The sequence below is a fragment of the Pleurodeles waltl genome, chromosome 12 (assembly GCF_031143425.1).
Source record: "Pleurodeles waltl isolate 20211129_DDA chromosome 12, aPleWal1.hap1.20221129, whole genome shotgun sequence".
NCBI lineage: Eukaryota > Metazoa > Chordata > Amphibia > Caudata > Salamandridae > Pleurodeles > Pleurodeles waltl.
Genome location: NC_090451.1, coordinates 585,183,365 through 585,209,775, shown reverse-complemented (window position 1 = coordinate 585,209,775; position 26,411 = coordinate 585,183,365). Strand labels below are relative to the sequence as shown.

General features: G+C 42.6%; 1 long non-coding RNA gene across 2 annotated transcripts in view; it reads right to left on the bottom strand.

Annotated features, from left to right (window-relative positions):
• LOC138267562 (uncharacterized) overlaps window positions 1-26,411 on the bottom strand; it is a 425,442-nt gene that overhangs the window by 343,939 nt on the left and 55,092 nt on the right. For both annotated transcript variants that reach the window (XR_011199821.1, XR_011199820.1), the window contains one exon: window positions 16,566-16,687. This is a non-coding gene — a long non-coding RNA (uncharacterized lncRNA). The remainder of the gene's footprint in view (window positions 1-16,565; window positions 16,688-26,411) is intronic.

Below are 26,411 nucleotides of genomic sequence, written 5' to 3'. Positions count from 1 at the left end.
GCTCGAGGACCTTAGCAGAGTCTGGGAAGCGAGATAAATAGTCAGCTGGGGCCTGTTGGTGACCTGGGATGTGACGGACCTGAAAGGAAAATGGTTGCAGTTCAAGGAACCATCGTTAAATCCGAGAATTGGTATCCTTATGGGCAGACAACCACGTGAGGGGAGCATGATCCGTAAAAAGGATGAACGGTCGGCTAGAAGGTAATATTGTAATGTATCCACGGCCCATTTTATGGCCAGACATTCTTTTTCAATGGTCGGATAGTGTTGTTCCCGGGGAAACAGCTTCCTACTGACGTATACTACCGGATGATCCCTACCTTCCCCGTCGGGCTGGGCCAATACTCCCCCTAAACCCACATCTGAGGCATCAGTATAGAGATGAAAAGGTTTCGAAAAATCCAGGCATCGGAGTATTGGGTCTTTGGTTAGGTAGGATTTTAGTTGTTCAAAGCTGGTTTTCTGTTGATCCGAAAAGGGTGCTAGCCTATTAGGATGGGATTTAGACAGAAGGTCCGTGAGAGGGGCGGCCAATGTAGAATAATCAGGTATGAATCTTCTATAGTAGCCTACTTTCCCTAGGAAGGAACATAACTCTTTCTTTGTTGTCGGTTTAGGTGCATTTAGTATGGCCTCTACTTTTTTTGTTGGAGGTTTTAGGTTCCCTTGACTAATTTTGTAGCCCAAGTATGATATGTCGGGTGTTCCTATGACGCACTTTTTAGGATTGGCAGTTAATCCAGCGGTGATAAGAGTGTGGAAAACTTGGTGTAAATGTTGTAGATGATCGTTCCAGGTTTCACTAAAAATCACTACATCGTCTAGGTAGGCTGCTGCAAAAGACTGAAAGGGATTTAAGAGTTTATCCATTAACCTTTGGAATGTAGCTGGTGCTCCATGGAGACCAAATGGTAGCACAGTGAACTGATAAAGACCGGACTGGGTGGCGAACGCTGTTTTCTCTTTATCCTCTGTGGCTAAGGGAATCTGCCAATACCCTTTTGTCAAATCTAAGGTAGACATATATTTGGCTTTTCCTAGTTTCTCGAATACGTCATCAACTCTGGGTATAGGATATGTGTCAAACATGGAGTTTTCGTTAAGCTTCCTGAAATCAATACAGAATCTAATAGTACCATCGGGTTTTGGCACCAAAACAACCGGGGAGCACCAGGGACTATTTGACGGTTCAATCACCCCTTGTTCTAACATTTTCTGTATTTCAGCCTCCATAATCTGTTTCCTCGCCTCAGGAATACGATACGGCCGTAACCTCACAATTTTCCCTGGTGTAGTTCTTATTTTATGGGTTATCAAGGTGGTTTTACCTGGTAATGCTGAAAAAAAAATCCCGGAAGTGTTCTAGTAAGCTGTATACCTGTTCCTTCTCTGATTTTGTTAAGATTTCATTTACTGTGGGTAGACCTTCCCCGTTGCTGTGTTCGGTTGGACAGAACTCAATACTTGACTTAATATTTGGACATAGGAATCCTGCCAACACTCTGGCAGTGTTCGAGGGGTCTGGTTCTTCCCATTTTTTAAGGAGATTTATGTGATAAATCTGTGATCTCTGGGGAGTGTTCGATAATTCAACCAAGTAGGTAACCGGAGATACTGCTCTTATTATCTTATAGGGGCCCTGCCATTTGGCGATTAGTTTTTGTTCTGAGGTTGGACGCATTATTAAAACCTGATCTCCTGGTTGTAAAACCCTTAACTTAATCCCTCGGTCATAATATTGTTTTTGAATGTTTTGAGCTTGTTCCATATTCACTTTGACCGCGTCCCATAGACCTTGTAGTTGCGACCTTAAATTGTGGGCATATTCTAGAAGGGGCCTTCCCCCTTCTTCTGCCTCTTCCTCCCATGTTTCGATGGCCATGTCAAGAAGAGATCTCGGCTGTCTTCCGAACACCAGCTCGAATGGGCTGTGACCTGTAGAGGACTGTTCATGTGTTCGAATAGCGTATAATACTAAGGGTAATTTTTGATCCCAGTCTCTCCCTGACTCTTCCATCAATTTTTTCAGTAAGGTTTTTATTGTTCGGTTATATCGTTCCACTAGTCCATCCGTCTGGGGATGATATACCGAGGTACGGATTTGGGAAATACCTAAGGTCTTACATACTTGCTTCATGAGAGTGGACATAAAAGGAGTCCCCTGGTCGGTGAGTATTTCATGCGGGAACCCAACTTGGGAAAAAATGTTTATCATTGCCTGGGCCACTGTCTTAGTTGTCATACTTTTTAAGGGAACGGCCTCAGGGTATCGTGTGGCATAGTCCACCATGACTAGGATATACGTGTGACCCTTTGTGGATGGTACTACAGGCCCAATCAGGTCCATGCCTATCCTACTGAATGGGATGTCTATGATGGGTAGGGGCATCAGAGGTGCTTTCTTAGGTCTACCGGGTTCAGTGAGTTGGCATCTGGGACATTGGGAACAATATTTACGTATGTGGGCAAACACTCCCGGCCAATAGAACCGTCTAAGGAGATATTCTTCTGTTTTTTCCCTCCCATAATGACCTCCCCCGGGTTGACAATGTGCCATCGTTAGGACCTGATTTCTATAATGATCGGGTACCACTAGTTGTTGTTTATGTTCTCCGGTACCAGTAGTGGTTATCCGATATAAGAGGTTTTTCTTAATGAGGAAGTAGGGACCCACCTCTTCGCTTTCTTCTTCTCTGGCCGACTTCCAGGCGTGGGCGAGAGAAGGATCTTCTCTTTGCTGATGGGGAAAACTGACAGGGACTTCATGGGTTTCTGCAATAATGCCTGTGCTCGATCTTGATCTTTCTTTTCCCAAGTAATTCAATCTTTCTACTCGTTTCTCTCTGCGTGATAACTTCCTACGGATTGTGGGGCTTTCTATACTGCTATCAGAAAAAGGAGCGTCTCTCCACCAATCCTGTGTCAGTTTGGGTTGTCGAACATAATCCAGTATTTCTTGGAAATGTTCATAATCAGTTCCAATGATACACTCCTCAATCAGATTGGTCATTATACCCATCGGTAGGACATCCCGGTGTTTTCCCCATTCTACTGTGACGTCATATAAAGGGTATTGCTCTTTATCTCCGTGTATGCAACATATATTCACCCATTGTTCTGTTCCTTTATCTACTATGGGTACTATGTCTTTTCTCACCACCGACTGGCTACACCCTGAGTCAATAAGGGCCCATAATGTTTTCCCATTGACTTTCAGAATCTGTTTAAACTTCTGGTTACCTCTTCCGGTACAAAGTACCCGTCGCCTAGTAACTCCGATTTCCATTGGCTCACTACTATCCTGTTTTCTGGGGCACATTCGGGCAATGTGGCCCCATTCCCCACAGCTGTAACATTGGGGTCCTGCTATCGGTGGAGGGTCAGGAAATCGGTGAGGTACTGGTTCCTCCGAAAAGGTTCTTGCCGTGTTTTTAGGATTGGAAGGCCCTGGCTTTAGGCTGGGTCGGGTTGACATATTTCTTACATCGGTGGAGCGATGATAAGCACACGCTAGATCAATTGCCATGTCAGTAGTCACCTTTGGATGTTGACGGATCCAGTGCTTAGTGGTGGTAGGCAGGGACTCTAAATATTGTTCAAGGACAATTGTTTGGATCACTTCCTCCCTACTATTTCCGGAAGCACCCAACCATTTTAAGGCCAAATCCTTTACCCGATAATAAAAGGTTCGGGGATCTTCATTCGGTCCCCATTTGATTTTTCTAAATTTAACCCTATAGTATTCTGTGTCATGTCCCACACGTTCTAAGATACTAGTCTTTATCTCTTGGTATGGCGTGGTTCCACCCGGGTTTGCTGCTTGATATGCTGCTTGTAATATCCCTGTAAGTAAGGGGGCGACATACTGACCCCATCTATCCTCAGGCCATTGGGCGGATGACGCCACTCTCTCAAAATTAGTAAAAAAGGCTTCGGGATCTTCTCCGTCTTGATATTTCTGTAACACGGAACTTGGAACATTGGGGTGCACTTTACTACTAGCAATAGTCTCAGTCAATTTTTTCATGGCCGTCTCATGGACCAGTTGATTATTCGCAAGGATGGTCGCCTGACTTTTCAATGCCGACTGTAATGCTTCTCTGTCCTCTTTGGCTTCTCGCTGGTGTGCCTCCCACACCAGTTGTAGATGTCGTTGGCCCTCGGCCAATTGCTTTATCATATCCTCCAACGAGGGTTTGTCACTCATTGTTATACTGTTCGATTGCTGCGAGGAGGCCGCACAGGTTAATATCCCACCGCTGCCACCACTGTGGCAGGTCGAACAGTATGAAGACCACTGAAGCGTTGTTTAGTTAGTGGTAAGTGGTTTATTTTTAGTTATACGGGAAGTAGGGTATGTTAACAAAACCACAAGGGTTATTGTCTTTCTCAGTCGTTCTGTTGTTCTTTCGTCTCTTTTTCCCCGGTTTGTGATTGTATGTTCGTGCTTCTTGTTTTACAGGTGCCCCGTCTGCCTTGCTCGCTCGTCGGAGTCCAGGGTGATGCCAGAAATAGAAGGGAAAACACCAAGGTAAGTATTGATTTATAATTGGGGTTCTTCCCTTTCTCTTATCTTTGGACTGGGAGGCGGTAAACACAAAAAGGAGGGGGTTGGTGCCGGTGAGGAGTGTTTTAGGAAATAGTGTGATCACATCTATTCTTAGTGTAGGAATAAGTGACACTGGTGAGATAATTATAGTGCCCTTCCTTCTACCTCCCTTTCCAACCCTCCTCTATGACCCCTCCCCAGTCCCCTTTTCTCCAATTTCCCTTCTTTTTGTCCAAAAGGACCGTACCTTGTTTAGCCACGACCCTCCAGGGCCGTGGCTGGCTTGGTAGTGTTCCTCCTGCTGGTCTCCTGTTTCCAGGCTCTGGTGCTCTTCTTCTCTCTCTCCTTCCTCCTGCTCCTCGTCTACTTCTCTCTTCGTCCTCCGTTCCTCCTTGCTCTTCTCCTGTCTCGCGGTCTCCGAGTTCCTCTCTCCTTCCTTCGTTCCCAGCGCGTTTCCCTCTTGTTGTGGTCCAGCCCGGGAAACCGACGTCATTTCCCGGGCAACGCCGTCCCGCCTGCCGCGCTCGGGCCGCATCTCCCCGGCAACGGGAAGACGCGGAAGTGACGTATCGGCCGAGGCCGATACATCATCCGACTCGCATGTAGCCGGGATCGCCCGGCTACAGGGACTAAGCAAAAACTACCACAAATAGCCAAAAAAAGCCTCAGCACCTGTGGGAGAAAAGGCCTGGCAGCAAAGGGGTTAAAACACATAAACAAACATCTATGTGTGCTGTGTACCATTGTTGATCTCAAGCACAGAAATCATGTAGGTTTTTTCATAAATCTAAGTGATGTATTTTTCCCCACAATTATATAATGGATTACATTCCATTGAATTATACACAGTTAATATTCTAGTATATATAAATTGTATATACTACATCAGAAAATATTCAGTGTATATGCAAATTCTATTATAAAAAGTATGATCTTGCAAGAGGTTTGCAACCAGGAGGCTTAACATGAGGGATTGCCTCCCATGAGATTTTAAGAAGGCAAATAAAGGGGATCATAGTATAAACAATGTAGATCATAAACGTAGAGGGTAGCTCTAAAAAGAGTTGCTTTGTTAACTGTAAAAATGTTTGTGTTTTCAAATATTTTTTAATTTTTTTTGGTATTTTAATTTTCTTAACGAGAACAACATAAACATATAACTTCCTAAATATTCTCCAACAGCATCTCTTCAAAAACAAAAAAGAGAAAAGTTGCAAAAAACTGATCAGAGTTTGCATGTAACACACTTTGCAGAAACCTTCTTGTCACCTGGCCTCATTTCAAAGAATTACCATACCAATGATTCCTCAGGTGGATGAGGTGGTTGGGCTGGTACAGAAGCCTCTGGCTATTTATTTGAATCAGATGAAGACATTTTTCTGCTGAAAGGGAAACAAGATGGGAGTGGAGGCCAAATACGTCTACACTTACCAAAGTACAATAGTGAAATAAAGCAAAAAGGGATGTAAACTTTGTCTTCTAAAGAAAGACATCCATATGAACCAATCAGACTCCTTCCCTAAAATGTGTTTCTTCTCCCAGACCTCTTGTGAGGGTCTCACAGGTGTCTCACAAGACTGTAAAAAATACTTCCTTTATATTTTGTATAGTACAACACAGAATTCATTTTTGTACCTTAAACAACATTATAGTAAAACACTGTAATTAACCTAATTCTAAATGTACAATTAACCTAATTCTAAATGTACAATCTCACAAGTGGTTTGGGAGAGTCAAACAGGAAGTACAGCAGCCTCGGTGTCCATGCAGGGGATTGTGCATCCTGCTTCCTTGAGCATCTCACAAGAGTCATCACTTCAAAAAAATATATACATAATTATTCAGCCATGTTTTATTCAGTACTCTATTATATTATTATAGATTAGCATTAACTAAGAAATGTATTGATTAACAAAAACATATAAAATCAATGAAAAAAACAAAGGTTAAAGTATAGTTATACTTACGTTAAAAACAATAGTCTGTTTTTGTTCAGAAACAAAAACCCACCAGGGACCAATGTTTTATTTTTAAAAAGTTTTGCCATGAATTCCTGGAGGATCTATAGTAAAATGTAAAAAACACAACAAGCAGACTCTCTTGTGCTTTTAAGCCCCCAGGTGGCCAGGTCCTGGAGGAAACATTATTATCTATTTAAGGGAGGGGGCATGAGGGTCCCCCTCTCCCCAGGCCAATTACAGCCCTGGGGACACCATTCCCTGGAGCCCATCCTTATTAAAAAGTGGGAGGTGGAGCACACCCTCCTTCTAGGCCGATGTTGGCCCCAAGGACTCCATTTCCTGGGGCCAGGCGGTGTATAGACAAAAGGCACCCTGCTCCAGGGGATTTGGTCCTGGGAGCCAAAAAGTATAATTCATGTCCCAAGGTAACTATAACTTATCCTCACATGCACTGCTAATTACCCCACATATTATATTAGTCAGGACATCTTCTATGACATCATTAATAATATCACTGTACATTTTCAATAAAATTATTGATGAGAAAAATGTGCCTGGCGGAGCCCTAGGTATAGTTACCTTAGGGGAAGAGCTAGGGTTTCTTCAGATAACTATAACACTGAATTTCTATGGTTTTATGTTTGTAAAGTCTGACCTAAATATACCGTTCCTGTCACCTTTGTTGTTTTAGTGATTTTCTATGTTTTTTTAAACTCTATTTCCTAACTATAATGTCCCTGTAACCTTTCTGTTTTTTCAATGAATTCCTATGGTGTTTTATTGCTATTCCTAACTATGACATTCCTAGGGTTGCCACAGTTAGGAATTTCTCAGATGTTTGGCCCTCAATAATGCTGCAGGCATTTGACAAACCTGTGCAAAACTCTATTTCATGTTGTACCTTGACAGATGACAGAAGGTTTAGCAGATAGTCGTGAAGGGAGTGCAAAGTTAAAGTGCGGTTCGGAAAACAGATTTTGGTCCAGTGCTTTTACATAAACTTTTTGCGGTGAATGTGGCACAAAAATAGCAGTAGGGGTTTGAACACAAATTGACAGGTATGTAGAATATAATATGCAGTTAATCCTTTTTGATGTGGCTACCAAATTGGTTTTATATTTGGTAAGTTATAAGGCAAATAAACTTTTAATATGTGTTATTTTATACGTAGCACAATAGTACTAAAAGTGGCAACGAAGCCCAAAAAATAAACTAGACTGCACATGTAAAGTTTCTTATTTAGTAAATGAGCAACCTAAAGACCCTTTTATAGGTACATGCTAATGGAAATCAGTAAACAAATTCGTAACAAACACAATAAATCTTAATCAACATATGTTTTCTTTGCATGGTCTCTGGGTCACAAAATAAAAATTTGCCCAACTAGCAAAACAAACAACATGTTTCCTATGCATTCCTGTTTAACAAAATGGAAAAGTGACCAAGCAGTGAGCTACACAAACTACTATATGGAGGCCATGATAATGGCCACTAGGACAAAAAAAACTAAATTTTTATAACTATGATTGGCTTTCAATAACTTTGCGCTTCATACGCAGCACAATACTACTAAAGTAGCGAGGAAGCCCAAACGATAAAATAGACTGCATAAGTTAAGTTACAGAATAACTACATGAACAACAACTTAAAGACACATTTATGGCCACATGATTGTGTAAACCTATAAAAAAACATAGAATAAATGCAATAGGAGCTCCTCAGATGTCTTCTCCCTAATAACTGGTAATAAGTAAGGAAAAATAATTATACGTTTTGAAATATTTAAGGAAATGTTACAGATTATCACAGTACTGCCTGGTATTGCCTAAGAAGTACTGTGGTACTTAAAATAAAGTCCAAAAACAATAACTATATAACGAAAGCTAAAAACATTGTAATACATTATATTTCACAAATATATTGTATCACAGTGTATTTACAATTTTTAACACATTTCCTTCCTTAAATCAAGTGTACAGAGTACAGCAGAAATGCCTAAAAAACTAACACGCAATTACAGAGAAACTTTAACAAAACAAGCATTTCCTAAAAAAATGCAGTACTTTCTAGGTACTAGCACAGTAATCCGTAAACGTATTTAAAAACGTGAATATGCAAAATAAATAAATAAATGTGCCTACCTATTACCACGTTAATGAAGTGGTAACAGGCAGGGGACTACAATAAAACACGTTACTTACCTATATCTAAGGCCCTAACACAGAACACAGCCAAAGTGTAGTTAAAATAATATGGCTGCTTTTTAATTTTCTAGAAACAGCCATTACCTAGTTATATGCTGGCTTGTTATTGCCATATAGCACGGTATACCACAAAGTTACCGCAGTGTAGGTGGCCCAAAATAAAACTAAGGCCTAGCAATATTATTATATTGCAGTACCCTTGCATCAAGCATGGTGTCATATAGACAACGCAATACTTACGTCCGATTGACAAAGCAACGCAAGGTCACCGTGCATGTCTCTGCATTGATTGCTAAATCTGGAGCAATTCACGGCAGCACAAATCATTGTTTTGTGTTGCTCTGCACACCATAATCTACAATGCTGCTAAATTTCTCAGTCATATTCCACTCCCCTGTACACCACTCCACTCTACGGAATTCCAGTATATGTCACTCAGTGTACAATGCTCCACTCAAGGCCAGTCCACTATATGCTATTCATCTCTATGTCACTCCACTGTAGAAGAGACCACTGTATGCCACTCCACTCTACGCTATTACACTGTAAGTAACTCCATTGTGCAATTATTGCACTCCATGCTCTTATACTATATTCACTTCCACTCTATACCGTTCCAGTCTACGCAACACCACTGTATGCCACCCTACTACATGCTACTCCACTATACGCTATTCCACTGTATGTCACTCCACTATACACTCCTCCAGGCTACACCACTCCAGTGTATGGCACTCCGATCTACACCACTTCATTCTATCCTATGCCATTGGATGCCACTCCACTGCGTGCTATTTTACTCTACTCCACTCCACTGTACGCCACTTCAGTCTTCATAACTCCATTCTATGGCATTCTACTGTACGCTACTCCACTGTACACTATTACACTTTACTGTAAAATCTCCAACCTACGCTATTACATTATACACAACTCCACTGTACGCCAGGTCACTCTATGCTACTCAACTGTACGCAACTCCATTCTACGCCACTTCAGTGTGCGCCACTCCACTGTATGCCAGCCCTGTATGTGCTACTCTACTATATGATATTCCTCTCTACACCCTTACACTGTACGCCACTCCATTCTACTTGTATGCTACTCAACTCTAAGATACTACAGTCTAAACAATTTCACTGAATGCCATTCCACTGTCCACTACTCCACTCTACACCACTCCTGTGCACAATCCTGAACTCTATATAACTCTACTCTACAAAACTCGACTACACTCTATCCAACTCTACTATACTCTACTATACTCTATCCCTGTAAACTTCACTGTTCAAATTTGAACTTGACTCTATACCTGTACCCTCTATTGTGGAATACTCTACCTGACACTAGGACAGTTTTTAACACTGTACAACACAGCATTCCACTCTACTGTATGAGAAGCCACTCCAATTTATAACAGTTTACATGACTCTAGGCTTCACCACTTCAGTGTACACCACTCCTCTCTGTGCTAATCCACTATACCCTACTCCACTCAATGCCACTCCACTGTACACCACTCTATGCTATTCCACTCTATGACACTATATTCTTCTACACTCCACTGTATGCTATTGCACTCTATGCTGCTCCACTGTATAGTAATCAACTCTACCCCACTACATTGTATGCCACTCCACTATCCACCTTTCCAATGTATGACATTTTCCTCTAACAGCTCCACCATTTGGCATACTATTATACTCTATGCAACCCCACATCACTCTACTACATGTTATCCCACTGTATGATACTTTACTCCAGTTTATATCTACACTCCACTGTATAACACTGTATTATACTATATGACACTGAAACACTACTGCATTGTATGCTGCTCTACGATACTCTAGTCCACTATACAACACTGTACACAACTCCTTGTATGCCACTGCACCCCACTTTACTCCACTCTACTCTATGACACAATACTCCACTGTACTCCACTACCCCACTGCACTGTAGTCACTCTATGTGACTATACTCAATAACAATGTATGCCAATCCACTCTATTACACTCTACAACATTGTACTGTACTGCACACCAGTCCACTGTACACAACTCTATTAGACTATATGCCACTCTTCTCTACTGTCATCTACAACATTTTCCTATAATGTACAACACCACTACACTTCACTGTACAACAAGGTACTCCAATTTATGACACTTTTCTTGACTGTATGCTATGCCACTCCCCTCTAGTGCACTCCACACCACTATAGTCTATGGCACACCACTCCAAACTATGATACTTTACTCCACTCTATCCAACTCTAGTGTACTCCAATACACTATGCTTCTCTCTACTATACTTTATCCCACTCTAGGCCACTGTACCAGACTCTGCTCTATGGTGCTCCACTGTGTGACACACTACTCCACTGTATATGCTTTAACTCTACAACCCTGTACTACATTCTATGCCACTCTACTCCGCTCTACACGCACCCACTCCATGCCACTGTACTACACTGTATGATACTTAACGACATGCCACTCCACTCCTCTCTACGATACGCCACTCCACTATATAGCATGGCACTCCAATCTTTGACACTCTCCTCCACTATATTCTACAACACTCTACTCAACTATACTCCAGTCTACAACACTTTACTTCCCCCACTCCACTCTAAAGCACTCTACTCCACCCTATTACAGTCCACAAAACCCTACTTTACTATATGACAAGCCAGTCCACAGGGCAACTCGCCACTACACTCTACGATAATTGAATGCACTACATCAAACACCATGCCACTACACTATATAACACTTAACTATACTGTATGCTACGTCACTCTACTCTATCCTACTCTATTTCACTTTACAATACTCCACTCTACAACAAGAGACTTTAAAACACTCGCCCCCACTGTACTATATGACACTCCACATAGCAACTCGCAATGTGATGACCCTGGACTCTACGATTTGAAACAAATGTTTATGAAACAAAAATGAAACTCAATGAAAAAAAACAAAGGTTAAAGCTTATTTATAATAAGTAAAACATTTTGCTTATACAACCCAAACTTAAACTACACAAGCTTTAGAAAGTCTGAAGTTATAGTTATAACTTTCATTTACAATGTATCAACCACCTTTAAATTATTATAAATAGTGCACCTCCATATACACTATTTTCAGCTCCCTAGCTGAACAACACTAACTATAACCATGCACTATGTTGCTTTTATAAAGGATATGATTTCACATGATATACGTAGTGTAGTATGCAAGGCTATAACCAGTGCATGTAAAAGGTGTGAGTTATATAATGTAGTTTTGTGAGGGAGCCTGTGTTCAGGTGCGCCCAATTTGGCTTCCTGCACTTTCATTATTGCTCAATTGCACAGGCCTTTTTTTGCACTTTATTGACATTTTTCCAGTATTTAAAATCACACTTTATGTTTTTAGCTGTATCTTTGCACATGAATTGATTTGTTTTTGTGGGAATCTTGAGAATAGCAAATTGGGACTGGGTTATTAGTTTTGCACAGTTTTTTGGAATTTATATGGTAAGAGTATTAATGTGCTTATCTATGATCTTTAATCCCAGTCATTGTCAGGATAGCTTGCAAACAGAATATGTTTGCTAGGTTTTGACCGTACCATTGGGAACTTATGCGGTATTAGTATTTCTGGCTATGTGTCTTTCTATATTCATGATTTTGTTTCTATGCTAAATACTTTTTATATTGCCAATTTGAAAACTATTGTATAGAAGTGATTGTTTGATAATGGTACATCCGAAATGAAAAGAATTATACAAAAAAGTAACTTTCACTTTTTTAACATAAAGTAATATTTGTTTACATGGCCAGAGGCCCTGCATGAGGTGGGGTTGTGCACAGGGGCTGACATGTGGCCAGGCCATGACCCAACCCCCTGCAGGTGGCCTCCCCTGCAATGCTCGGCCAAGGTCCTTGCATGGTGTTGGCCACAGAGCCTGGTGTGTAGACAAGATCTGAGCCCACCTCTTGGGCAGCCATTGTGTGACTTACATTGCCAGAAACCTTCAGTGGGAAACATGGGTTGGCATGCAACTAGCCCTGGCCACAGGCCAGGCTCTGCACCCTAATGCCTGTGTGCCACATCCTTGCCATGCACAGCTAAAATCTGTGTTCAGCATGGGTTGGCCGCAGGACTAATCACCCGTACTCAGCCAACCCACCACAGACACCAATTCCCCCATTTTTTAAATTATTTTCTGATCCCGAGGGACTCTTGTGAGAGCCAACATAGTCCCTGTGCTCCTGTTGGACTCTGGAAGGAGTAAGTGAGTCGAGACAGCTACCACAAAGAGAACCACGGGACTGAGGCAACCCAAAAAATGTATTTGTAAATTTGACCCCATGGGGGCCTTGTGGGAGCCCCTGGCCACTTAGATCTCATTCATATTTTTTTCATTTTCAGGGTACGTGTACTGTCCCTGTGACCTGTAATGGCAGCACAAACATTTTCTTTCACTTAGATCAGTTTCATATAACTGGTGAATTTCGGCGTTTTGTGCATAAGTTAAAATCTTCTTACCTTACTTACGTATAACTTCACTCTTATCTTTGTTTCTTTTCAGTAAACTTGTATTTTTGAAACATAATGTAATATCCTATTACGATTTGTCTGTGACGAGCTCCCACACAGTGCACTCACCTACCTATAACTACACAGTGGCCTCTCATGCATTGTAATATGTATATATATAATAATACCACAAAAATTAGTGGAGAAGATCCACAATGTAATGAAAAATGTTGTAAAAGTCAATGCACTCCATTACAACATTGTAAAAGCATGCATTGTTAAGCCGTCTTTCCCTCACAAAGAAAATGTTTCTGCTCCAACCATTCCCCTTTCAGTAACAAGTGTCTTTCTTAATGTGAAGTATGTCCTCATGTGAAAAATTCATGTGAGATACCGGCAAACCAAATTTATCAACAAAAGTGTAATTTCCCAAAATTTCCCTGAGATTTTGTGAAGTTTTTGTGGATCAAGCAACAATCTGTCCTGATAGATGCACCATTAAATGTGAGGTTAGATTAGTGATGCAAAAGTCATGCTTTATGCAGACAACTATCAACAGTGTCTAACATCGCATCGAACTTAGAGGGATTTCAAAATAGTGCAATGATAGGGACAAAACACAATTGAAAGGCTAGAAAAATTACTGATGCTGGAACAATTTTCCAAGTGGGTGTGGTTCCATCAATTGTACATCGCTGAAGTCATAGAGATTGTAGAAATTCCAATTGGTACGTGAAGAACAATGTTGCAAATTCACCACGCCCATTAAGCAGGTACTAAGCCACCGTGTGGTAACACACTGTCATTTATGAATATCTCATTTCCAATTGAAAGTGGCTGCTAAATTTGCACAGCTATGCAGTTTTAATGATAACGCTATATAGCGCACAAATGCTAATATGTGGAAATAAGGTTTCAGCAAATATTTATCATTTTCACATCACCAAGAAAAGTGCCTTGATTTGTTTTGATCCTATTACAATCTTTGTTTCCATCATGCTTCAGAATTACAAACAAAGAGCTTCATTTGTGCTTTTCTAACTGCTGATAGGAAAACAAAATGACATCCATTCACACTCCCTGTAGCCCAGCAAGATCACATAGTTCACTTTACAAAATCATCTAACTTTGCAGTCAAAGAAAGAAAAGTAAACACCAATTTCCATGTCTACCGAATAAGCAGCAATTAATCAGCAGACAGCCTGACATTTGACCTCTGTCTTTGAAGGCAGAGAAAATGTGAAAAAAGATAAACAAAATGTAGAGGCATCTTTAATACTCATTCACCTTCTCAACCCCACAATGTCTTTTGAGGGGAGTGCTTCAGCACCCCTCCACCCCTACTGCCAGCACCTATGAGAAAAACATTCTAAAAGTCATAGGTAGGCCCCACAGAATAAAATTGGATGCTTCCCAGTGGAGCTATTCTGCAGATGCAACACCAGGCAGTACAGAGCCAAACAATAGTCACCATTGGCCATGGAAAAAAAAGAAATTTGACAGATATCATAGACATTTCCCATTCAATTAAACATGCTCTAGCTTTAGGACACAATGAAGTTGCTGATGTTGTTTATGCAGTTCTTCTCATTTGATTAAAACACAAGCGGCCACAATGTTAACAATATTGCTTCAAATGGAGTACACCAAGATCCAGAAACAATTCTGGACTCAGAAAGAGGCACAATCAAACAACTTCCCTGACCCAAAATGTTAATGTTGTTGAAGCATCGCCTGTACAAAATCACCATTATTAACAACAAAGGTGATAAGAACAAAGAGGAAGGAAGGTACCTCGCAAATACTCATTCAAACAACACTGTGAGCAAAAATATCAAGAGATTCGTTTGAAGCTCTGCTAGTCATTGAAACAGATGGCCTACCTTACAATGGTGGTAAAGATACCTCTCACCCATGTCTGTCTGCCAATGATGGTATTACAAATATGTTGTGCTTCAGCCATCAAAGGCCTGAAGGGGTATTCTGCCATTTTTTGGCAGAAACACTGTTAACACCCTCATATAAAACAGGCCACAATACATTAAAGCCTCTGCTACAGTTATATTAAAATGCTTGGTGACATCATGCACACCAACATAGAAAGACACATCAAAACAAGCCCCATGCCCCTCGAATCATAAAGAAGCATGAAAATCAAGAGGCAAAAAATATTTTTCCCCCATAATAGTGAACAACATATGAACCATAGAGAACAAGCTCACACTTCAAAATCTCACCCTGAGGCCCTCATTATGACTTTGGGGGTCTTCCAAGAAGACCGCCAAAGCCGCGGGGGCCAGGAGACCACCAGTGCTAGTGGTCTCCCACCCGTCATATCATGGGTACTGCTGGATTTCCACCTCACTTTGGGCAGAAATCCGGCAGTAGTTGTTCTAACACCTGCACCGCCCTGCCAGTAGAACACCGCCTACCACATTATGGTCCATAATATGGCCTGGTGGTGTCCGGCTAGTGGGCTGTGCTGGCGGTGGATGCTCCCCATCCCGCTCCCTGACGGACAACCTTCTTCCTGGACCAGGTAAGGTGATCGTCGGACAGGGGAGAGGGGTGGGAAGGTAGGGGGTGTTGTGTGTGCGTGTATGAGTGTGTGGTGTTTGCATGTGTGCATGAATGTGTGTCAATGGATGTATGCCTGTCTGTATGTTGAAGTGAGTGTGTGTCTGCATGTCAGTGTGTATGCGTGTGAGTATGCATGTTTGGATGGGTGTGAGTATGCATGCATGAATGCATGTATGAATGGAGTTATGAATGCGTGTATGAATGGAGTTGTGAGTGCATGTATGGATGTTGTTGTGAATGTGTGCATGTCTGCGGGGTGGGGGAAGGGGACGATGTGGGTGAATGGGGGAGTGGGGTGGGGGAGGGGAGGTCTAGTGCTTGCTGGGGGTGGTGGGGGAGCCGTCTACCAGTGACAGAGAAGAAATTGCCTGTCACCGGTAGCCTTTCAGCCATGGTTTTCGTGGCGGTGCTACCGCCGTAGAAACCATGGTGGAAAAACAGCTCCTAATACCGCAGGCAGTCGTCTGTGGATCACCGGGTCGGAGATGATTATCTCTGACCCGGTGGTTCTGAATGCCATGGTGGTATGAGTGGAGATGTGGTGGGATGGCAGAGGCCAACCCGCCACACTCATAATGTGGCGGTCTTCACCGAGTCTTTTGGTGGTGGGACTGCCACATTTACCATGGCGGTCAGAAGACCGCCAGGGTCAAAATGGCCCCCTGAGTCACTAAAAACTTCAAGACTTTTGCCACTGCCCCACTTTCTTCTGAAAGTCCCTCCATTCCTTATTACTCACCAAGCTTTCCCTTTGCTTTGTTCTGATTTCCTTCTCTTCACACTCCTTTCCACGTTTTCAATGCCCCTGGTTGGTCAGTACTGTTACCCTGGATACATGGAGCTGTTTTCTGGTTTCGATCACTGAGAGTGGATGGTTTTGATGAACAATGTATACAAAGAATAAATGGTCAAGTCAAGTCAAGAAAACTTTATTTCGGCGCAAAAAAGGCCATAAAAGTCAGACTACATTCACATGATAAATACTGTTAAAACATTTTAAAATGGCCTTCTGATACATTTTAAATAGACAATAATAGAGCAATTACAAATACATCAAAATGTAACTAAAGAGCGTACGAATGATCAGTTGATGGTATTATTCCACAATACAGTCGATACTTAATGTGCCAAAAGCAATTTGCAACACTATACACACTAAATAATGTATTGTAAGGATTTTGAGTGTCAAATTGTATCATAGGACATAATTAAAAGTGCAGGTGCCTTTGACAAATTAACACAATTGCAATGGCTATTTACAAATCCATTCACTATACTCTGCTCAATTCAAACTTAAAAGAACACAAGGGTAGATATAAAACAGTTTAAATGGTTAAACTGAACCAATAGTTATACAAACAAATAATCAAACAGGATTTTATCAAATAATTTTTATATAAAGGTGCTTATAGATCTCTACTCCTTAGTTCTCATAAAAAGAAGTTGTGTCACCAACTCATTTAAAGTGCCACCTGCCCAGCAATATCTAACACTAGTAATCCACACAAAAAACAATCCCCCTATCAGAGGAGGGTCACTGTGTCACATATTAGATCAGTTTGGAGCAACTGCAAGAACATTAATGCTTCCTTGCATTGTCTAATATTAAGAGCCTTTAAATGTGGAGTTAATATCCAAAGTCTTTGCTCATGATATAAGCCACAAAAGAGTACCATGTGTAACTGAGATTGGGGTGTAAAAGAATCACTTGGACATAATGCTAACTCTTTGGTAGTGCAAACATTAGAAGGATATGTCACCAAAAAATGGGCCAGGCCAAGCCTGAACCTTACCAGGTAAAATCTATAATGCTGTGGCACTTTTAACAGATACGGATCAATATTAGGTGTCATGTATAAAGAGAAATAAGCTGCTGCCGTTCCCTTGCCTAATTTGATCTGCCACCTGTCTTCCACAGTCAGGCTTACAAGTGCTCTTTTAACCAATGAACTGACATGCGGTTTTATAGATTCCGGATTTAATGAATAGCTCAGTTCTATAAATAGTGCCAAATACTTTCTTGACATACATGAGCCTCTTGCTCTTATGTAGCCAGTCAAGTTTGAAACAATCAGAAATTAGAGAGACTAAGTTAACACTGCTTCGGGCCTGGACCAAACGGAAAGCCACAATACTATTGCGGCTATCCTTACAGTGCCTCCCAGAAACGGTAGTCCTAGTTCTTCATGAGCTATAATGGCAGGTGTACTACCAGGAAGTTACATCAATCTTCTCAGACATTTGTTCTCACTAACCTGTAGCGATGACATGTTGATGTACCCCCACACTCCCACGCCATATGTAGCAATAGAGATCCTAGCTTTATACGTAGTGATAATTACCTCAAGGGGCATGGAGCCTTATCTGGAAGCAACTTTCTCAGAAATGCTACTGCCAGCTCATACTGTGTGACCCTAATGGTTTTATGATGGCCCCAGATGCTACTACTGTCAAAAGGCAGTCCCAGATAGAAAAATGTAAAAACACATTTAAAGGGAGTACCTCCAATATGGAAGGGAGCAATCCTGCTTCAAGGGTGACCACATACCATGGCATAAGACTTTGCCTTGTTAGCAGAGAGACCCAGGGCAGACATGAAATCCACAAAATTATCTAACAGTTTCTGAAGGCCACTACTTGTTTGTACAATAAGGAGGCATCCATCAGCATACATAAGAACAGGTTGGTGTTGTGTCCCTATCCTTGGAGGATTCAACGCAGCATTAGTTAAGAAATCCTCCAGCCCATTGATACAAAAAGCAAAAAGAAATAGTGAAAAAACACACCCTTGCCTCATCCCCTTCCTAATCTTGACATAAGGAGTGCATTCCCCGTTGAGCCCATATCTAGTCCTGCCTTCTACATCAACATGCAATTGTGCCAAAAGATGTACAATTTTAGGGTTAGTCCCCCTCATGTTCAGCATATCCCTCAGCTTGCCCCACAGTTTGCCCCAATGACATTTTCAAAAGCTGCACTAAGATCCATAAATGCCAAGAAGATGCAACCCACCTTGATGCTCACATACATATCCACCAGCAAGTGCAGATTCAAACATTCCCAGACCCCATCTGAAGCCATATTGGCAAGGTGACAAAATACTACTGTCAATCACCCAGCCTTCCCGTTGGTCTAAAATAATTCTGCCCAAAACGTTGGCTTTAGCATCAATCAGGATTAAAGAACAAAAGCAGTGGGGATGTTTTTGATCACCTTTTTTAAAAATCGGGACAATGGTCACCCTGGACCAAGCAACAGGCGGGGCAATCCTTATAGCACTACTAAAAACATCCACTAAAAGTGGGGCCCACAATGCCAAGTTGCCTTTAAAAAGATCAACAGGAACCCGAGGCTTTATTCAATAGACACCTGTTAAGGGCCAAAATTACATTGCCAAGATTAATATCCAGCTCATCTGTATCTGCCACACCAAGTACATCAATACAAATGGTATAGCCAGGAGGTTCCAGCTAATTACAGTCATATAACTTTGTAAAATGATCTACCCATGCATGCTCCGGGATAAAGACCTCTATACCGCTGACAGAATTAGACAAAAAAGGGGGGTATTGACCACTTTCTAAAACTTGGATGAATCCTTCATAGAAGAGGCATTAACCAACTGCTCCCACACCTTGCCTCTAATTTCACTTTTCCTAGTCCTAATAGTGTCTGTATAAAGCAACCTGCATTTCCTTATTTCTGATTGGATCCTAGTATAGTTTTTCAAAGACTGTTTAAAACCACCATATGTACATGTGCAGGCCTTATCAAACTATTTGACAGGTCTCTGTGGATGGCATCTAGTGGACATTATTAAGTGTTCCTTGACTGACATGCACATGTCCGCAAAGACACCTAGGAAAGACCCTGGTTCAGGGTTACGGCTAAGGCAGAGCTCAAACGTGTCCCTGTTATTCCCCACCAGTTGTACCAAAAAATCCTCAGGGTCAATATCCCTCCGTTTTCTTTGAACATCCCTATTTCTTGCATAATCAATTGGGCAATCCATCCTGTGTCTACAGGTCCTAGAAAGACCGGCATTGAGGCTGAGCACCAGTGGCTTGTGGTCAATCAAGGCACTATCGAGAACCTGAAAGTCAATTACTTTACTGGCTCACACCTTAGATACTGCAACAAAATCAATTACTGTGCCTTTACCCCTGCCTGAAATGTTACCTGATGGGAGGTACCTATCGCTGTTAAATGAGTACCCACGATTAAATCATATACCCTCAGCAGCTTGTTTAACTTAACTCCACATGGGTTAGGCTCAAAGTAAAAGTTGGAAGAGTCACTATTGGCTAACCCACACACACTGTCATCTCTAAGAGAGCATAGCTTGAGGTAAAAAATCACCCCCCCCCCCCACACACACACTACTATAGAATCACCTTTAAATCTGCTACCATTTCACTAGGCTGTGTTCAAGAGTCGCTGCTATTTGGACATTACTTCTGGCAATGTTATTATAATAAAAATGAATAAATATTATCTCGGGCTACCCAGCTATAGACATGGCTAGCAATTGAAAAAAAGGTGAGCTCACCTGCACCTTAACCACTTTAACCACCAAAGAAGTGCTAATAAGTGTTAGAAGCCCCCCAATGCAGCACCCAGCAGGAGTTGGTGTAGCAGGAGATGAGATGGAAGAAAAACCCATTAAGCTAGATATATATATATATATATATATATATATATATATATGTATATATATTAGACTTTGCCCAAGTTTCCTGAAAACAAACTACCTGCTGCTTGAACATTAGTGTTACCCAATTTTTATCTGACTCTTTGCCATTAATACCTGCAATGCTCCAAAAGAGTACATTCAAATCCAATGTTAGACCCACATTGTCACCTGAATCAGAGGTTTTAATGACTGCCATAGGAGATTGACCCATGTCAACCTGACATCCCGACAAAGGAGTAGCCAGATGTTCCATGTGGGCCTCATTGCCTACCAAAAAAACACTAGGATACCTACTAGGAATGACCTCATCGATGGAGGCAACAAATCAATAGTTGTGGCCTTCTCTTTCTCTTGTTCTATCACTTGAAGGCACATCCACATCTCCCCCTCCAGGTATCAATCAACCTCCTCCAATGGGCAAAACAATTATGCGTTGATAATGAAAAATTATTGGTTCCTGGTACATAGTCCTTGTCACTCAGTCTCGGTTGATAGAAGTAACCCAATGGGACAGCTTGAATACTTTGTGAGTACTCCTGTTAAGTACCAAGCTTGTCCAAATCAAACCCTACCAAGCATGGATCTCGAAAGCTGACTACAACAGAATCACTGTATACCATTTTAAGAGCATTACCCAATCAGTCAACCCTCCGTACACCACTTATGCCCCTGAGGAGTGTATCACTACTAACACCCACTAGTGAGTTGCCAAACCAGTGTGACATCTTGTTCTTTAGTTAATAGTCTTGTTCCTTGAGAGATGGATCAAGAGGCTACAGATTTTTTAGAACAACTACATAGGGCGTCCATTTAGGTAGAAGCTGTAACACTTGCAAATTTCTATTCTCAACTTTATTACCTGAGACAATCTTAAAGGCACTTGATGAAATGGTCCTTGCTCCAGATCCTCCAACTCGACCTGTATGACTTCTAGGTGAGTAGTGTGCAGCAATGACCTCGTTCACCATGCAACCTGGTGGCTCACCCTATTTGCACCAGTAACCTCTGGCCTTGGTGCTATAGATGGACCAGTCTCTTCTAGAACAGGCTGTCCATTATTCCACCCCAAAGATTCCGATGACTTGGTTTTAACATACTTAAGTTGCACTTTCAGGCTCGTATCAATATTATTCAGGGCCGCAGCCAGTGGAGCCAATGCTTACTCAAGTGCAGCCTCAAGACCCCATCTTCCCTTTGTTCTATTTTATCCAGTTGGAGCTCCTGCTGGTCCAATTTGCCTAAGGTGTCGTTGTTCCTTAAAGCTCCATCAAATTAACAAGCTGACCAGAGACAGAGCTCTTATTTCCCACTAGTTTGGAGTTGCGAACCAGATGCAGGACAGCTTTCTTTCTTTTACTTGGTCAGGGGGCACTGTCATCTGGGGGAAACTTCACTTACAACAAGGTGAATGCAAAGAAATGCATTTACCACAATGCACTTACAATGCATACACGTTGGTTTTTACCATGCATGCCTTTACCACGAATATACCTTTACCACTCATGCCTTTACAACGAATTTCATTGTAAAGGCATGAATGGTAAAGGTGTATGCGTTGTAAAGGTTTTAAAGGGAAGTACAGGTAAGTATTAAGTGGGTTTGAGTGATATATATAAATATATATATATATATATATATATGCTGTTTATGGTGGGTAACAGTTATTGGTGGTAATTGCATTTTTAAGTTTTAGGGTGGGTATGAGTTTTGGGGTGGTAAGGGCATTTTTAGGTTTTATGGTGGGTATGGGTTTTGGGGTGTAGGGGCATTTTTAGGTTTTAGGGTGGGTATGGGTTTTGGGGTGGTAAGAGCATTTTTAGGTTTTAGGGTGGGCATGGCTTTTTGGGTGGTACAGGCATTTGTAGGTTTCAGGGTGGTAAGGAAATGTTTAGGTTTTAGGGTAGGCATGGGTTTTGGGGTGGTAAGGGTATTTTTAGGTTTTAGGGTGGGTATGGGTTTTGGGGTGGTAAGGGCATTTTTAGGTTTTAGGGTGGGTAAGGGTTTTTGGGAGGTATGGGCATTTTTAGGTATTAGGGTGGGTATGGGTTTTGGGGTGGTAAGGGCATTTTTAGATTTTAGGGTGGGTTTGGGTTTTGAGATGGTAAGGACATGTTTAGGTTTTAGGGTGGGTGTGGGTTTTGGGGTGGTAGGGGCTATTTAAGGTTTTAGGGTGGGCATGGGTTTTGGGGTGGTAAGGGTATTTTTAGGTTTTAGGGTGGGTATGGGGTTTGGGGTAGTAAGGGGTGTTTAGGTTTTAGGGTGGGTATGGGTTTTGGGGTAGTAAGGGCATTTTTCGGTTTTAGGGTGGTTATGGGTTTGTGGATGGTAAGGGCATGTTTAGGTTTTAGGGTGGATATGGGATTTTGGGTGGTAAGGGGTGTTTAGGTTTTAGGGCGGATATGGGGTGGTAAGGGGTGTTTAGGTTTTAGGGTGGGTATGGGTTTTGGGGTGGTAAGATAATTTTTAGGGTTTAGGGTAGGTAGGGTTTTTGGGTGGAAAGGTGTGTTTGTGTGTATATATATATATATATATATATATATATATTTACATATATATAAAAAATGCATAGATATTACATATATATGTATGTATATATACACACACACATATATATATATAATGTAAGTTATACTTACCTCTAGTTTTTACCATGCATATGCCTTTACAAACTTTCTGTGGTAAAGACATTTGTGGTAAAAGCATATGCATTGTAAAAACATTTTGTGGTAAGTGCATGCGTGGTAATGACCATGCATTGTACTTACCGCGTTGTAAGTGCATGTGTTGTTCCATCATACATCCGTCATCTGGATCGAGTTTTTATCAATGTGGGGCAGGAGTTGGATATCCAGGTGTGTAATTGTGGTCTACAAGACCCCTTCAATAACACAACAGTTCGGAGGACATGCAGTGCTACCTTTAGGCTCACTTGCAGGGCCCCCTAGTGGGGTACCAGCTAAATCCACTACTGCTCCTGTAAGAGTCGGCTTCTTAGGGTAAAAGGAGGATATCAGCTTTCTTGTAACACCCAGTCTCTCTTCCATGGATTTGATCTCCGTGTTTAATGCAGTCATGGCAGTAGTTAAAAAAGATGCAATAGAAACAGACCCCTGCTTTTCCTTGGAGCTTGTGGCAATGGCACCAGCCTTTCTCTTACCCATATCTCATGAGGGGTCTTTACTAGGTGTTACTCTTCCTATTCTCTGGGGTAGTTGTCAGTCCTTCAAGCCAAGAGGGCTGGCCCCAGCCTTGGCCTTCAGTGAACGGGTGCAGAAGGGCCCGATCTTTGTAGGAGGCTGGCCTGGCTTATAGTGGGTACCTTGTGGTACTTTCACTCTGTGCCAGGTCCAGTTATCCCTTATTAGTAGAATAGAGGTGTTTCTAGCAGCTTAGGCTGATAGAAGGTAGCTATGGCAAAGCAGCTTAGGCTGAACTAGGAGACATCCAAAGCTCCTACTATACCATTTATATCATATAGCACAATATCATAAGAAAACACAGTACTCAGAGTTACTCAAAATAAAGGTACTTTTTTTATGACAATATGCCAAAAGTATCTCAGAGAATACCCTCACTTAGGAGGTAAGTAATATACACAAGATATATGTACACAAACCCAAAACAGGTAAGTAACAGTAAGAAAAGTAGTGCAAACAATGTAGAATCACAATAGGATGCAATAGGTGAACATAGGTCTAGGGGCAACACAAACCATATACTCCAAAAGTGGAATGTGAATCACAAATGGACCCCAGACCTATGTAGAGGGTCGCTGGGACTGTAAGAAAACAGTCAGGGTGTCCAAGATAACCCATCCCAAGACCCTGAAAAGTAGGAGTAAAGTTACCCTACTACCCCAGAAAGACACAATAGTCGTGATAGGGGGATTCTGCAAGAACCACAAGCACCAGCAAAACACTGAAGACGGATTCCTGGATGTGAGGACCTGCAAGGCAAGGGGACCAAGTCCAAGAGTCACGATAGTGTCCAGGGGTGGCAGGAGCCCAGGAAACCCCAGATGAAGGTGCAAAAGGGCTGCCTCCGGGTGGAAGAAGCCAAAGATTCTGCAACAACGAAAAGGGCTAGGAACTTCTCCTTAGGAAGGAAGATGTCCCACGGTGTGCTGGATGTTGTAAAAGTGTTTCCACGCAGAAATACTGCAAACAAGCCATGCTAGCTGCAAGGGTTTTGGTAGAGGTTTTTGGGTGCTGCTGGTGACCAGGAAGGACCAGGATATCGCCCCTTGGAGGAGGAGACAGGGGGGGGGCGCTCAGCAACTCAGAGAGCCCCTGCAGAAGCAGGCAGGACCCGCAGAAGTACCAGAGCAGGCACTTAGAAGATCTGTGAACTCAGAGTCACAAAAGGAGGGTCCCACGATGTCGGAGTCCAACTCAGCGAGTGTGGCACTGCAGGACGGAGTGCTGGGGACCAAGGCTAGGCTGTGTGCAAAGGAATCCTTGGAGAAGTGCACAGAAGCTGGAGCAGCTGCAAATCACGCAGTACACAGGTTTGCTGTCTGGTGTGGGGAGGCAAGGACTTACCTCCACCAAGCTTGGACTGAAGGATCACTGGTCTGTGGGGGTCTCTTGGATCCAGCTCCTGTGTTCCAGGGACCATGCTCGTCAGGATGAGAGGGGACCCAGAGGACCGGTGATGCAGTCTTTTTGTGCCTGTGTTAGCAGGGGGAAGATTCCGTCAACCCACAGGAGATTTCTTCTTGGCTTCCAGTGCAGGGTGAAGGCAGACAGCCCTCAGAGCATGCACCCCCAGGAAACAGTTGAGAAAGCCGGCAGGATGAGGCACTACAATGGTGCTGGTAGTCGTCTTGCTACTTTGTTGCGGTTTTGCAGGCGTCCTGGAGCAGTCAGCGGTCAGTCCTTGGCAGAAGTCAAAGAGGGAAGTGCAGAGGAACTCTGGTGAGCTCTTGCATTCGTTATCTGAGGAACAGCCCAGAGGAGAGACCCTAAATAGCCAGAAAAGGAGGTTTGGCTACCAAGAAAGGAGGTTTGGCTACCAAGAGAGGTAAGAACCTATCAGTAGGGGTCTCTGACATCACCTGCTGGCACTGGCCACTCAGAGCAGTCCAGTGTGCCCCCAACACCTCTGCATCCAAGATGGCAGAGGTCTGGGACACACTGGAGGAGCTCTGGGCACCTCCCCTGGGAGGTAATGGTCAGGGGAGTGGTCACACCCCTTTCCTTTGTCCAGTTTCACGCCAGAACAGGGCTGGGGGATCCCTGAACTGGTGTACACTGGCTTATGCAGAGATGGGCACCATCTGTGCCCATCAAAGCATTTCCAGAGGCTGAGGGAGGCTACTCCTCCCCAGCCCTTCACACCTATTTCAAAAGGGAGAGGGTGTAACACCTTCTCTCAGAGGAAATCCTTTGTTCTGCCTTCCTGGGCCGGGGCTGCCCAGACCCCAGGAAGGTAGAATTCTGTCTGAGGGGTTGGCAGCAGCTGCAGTGGAAACCCCGGAAAGGCAGTTTGGCAGTACCCGGGTTCTGTGCTAGAGAACCGGGGATCATGGAATTGTCCCCCCAATACCAGAATGGTATTGGGTTGACAATTCCATGATCTTAGACATGTTACATGGCCATGTTCGGAGTTACCATTGTGACGCTACACATAGGTAGTGACCTATGTGCAGTGCACATGTGTAATGGTGTCCTTGCACTCACAAAGTTCGGGGAATTTGCCCTGAACAATGTGGGTGTACCTTGGCTAGTGCCAGGGTGCCCACACACTATGTAACTTGGCACCTAACCTTCACCAAGTGATGGTTAGACATGTAGGTGACTTATAAGTTACTTATGTGCAGTGAAAAATGGCTGTGAAATAACGTGGACATTATTTCACTCAGGCTGCAGTGGCAGTCCTGTGTAAGAATTG